Genomic DNA, 987 nt, shown 5'->3' with positions numbered 1-987 from the left:
TATAGCTTATGTCCTCAAGGTGCATCAGAAAGACTGGTCCTAAGCTCTTTAAGAAACTTTTATAATTCCTTTGGCAAAAGAAAACATACAGGTACTTGCAGCCCAAATCCACCTTGATCTGTTTATCTGAAGAAGTTAACTCAATATTCTGGGAATTCATCCCAATATTTCCTCATGGAAAAACTTACAATATTCTTTTTTCTGTAAAAAAATAAAATTAGGAACACTTTGCATTTTCACTGTAATCACTTATCCTAAATGAGTGTTACTTCCACATATCTTTACTATATGGGTTCCATCTTGTAATTGGAATATTATAGCCACCTTAAAAACTATGTACTATAATCAGTATTCCCTGTGAAAATGGGCTTTAGAAATAATATGATGATGTTTATCCTATACTGAATCTTTTTTGCCTCATATTGTTCCCTTTGAAAGCTCAGTAGCTCAATGTAACTGAAGGCTTACAAGCTCAATGTTCTTAATGTGAAAAAACTGAATAGTGAAGTATGAAATAAGAGAGTAAGTAACATGCAATTTTTGTTTCTTTATGAAACTAAAACATTATTCTAAATCTGCAGGGCATTTGTTGATTTTATCACTGGTTGCTTTTTTTTAAAATGGAGATAAAAACAGATAGCATTTAATACTTTGCATTTATTTAGTAAAACGGACTTTAGATGTGGAATTTTATCATTAGGAGGCAAACATATAGACAACATGGAAATAAAAAGAAAACATAAATGCAAAATTAAATTTTTGGTTTTTGAATGTATCTTTTTCTTAAGTTGGACTTACTTCCTTAAAAAAGTTGAGCAGTTATCAGAAGAAAGTTTATACTTGGAAAAAAGAGTTCAGTGTGGATTAATTAATGCTAGTTTTCTTTTCCACTGGAAGACATATTTCAGTTATACCTGCCTTATAACTGTAACCATTAAAGAAAGATAGTGATGACAGATTGGATGAATATCATCTCTCACAAATGGT

This window comes from Otolemur garnettii, unplaced genomic scaffold (assembly GCF_000181295.1).
Source record: "Otolemur garnettii isolate 467f Iridium unplaced genomic scaffold, OtoGar3 scaffold00381, whole genome shotgun sequence".
Taxonomy (NCBI): domain Eukaryota; kingdom Metazoa; phylum Chordata; class Mammalia; order Primates; family Galagidae; genus Otolemur; species Otolemur garnettii.
Note: the sequence above shows the minus strand (reverse complement) of the source record.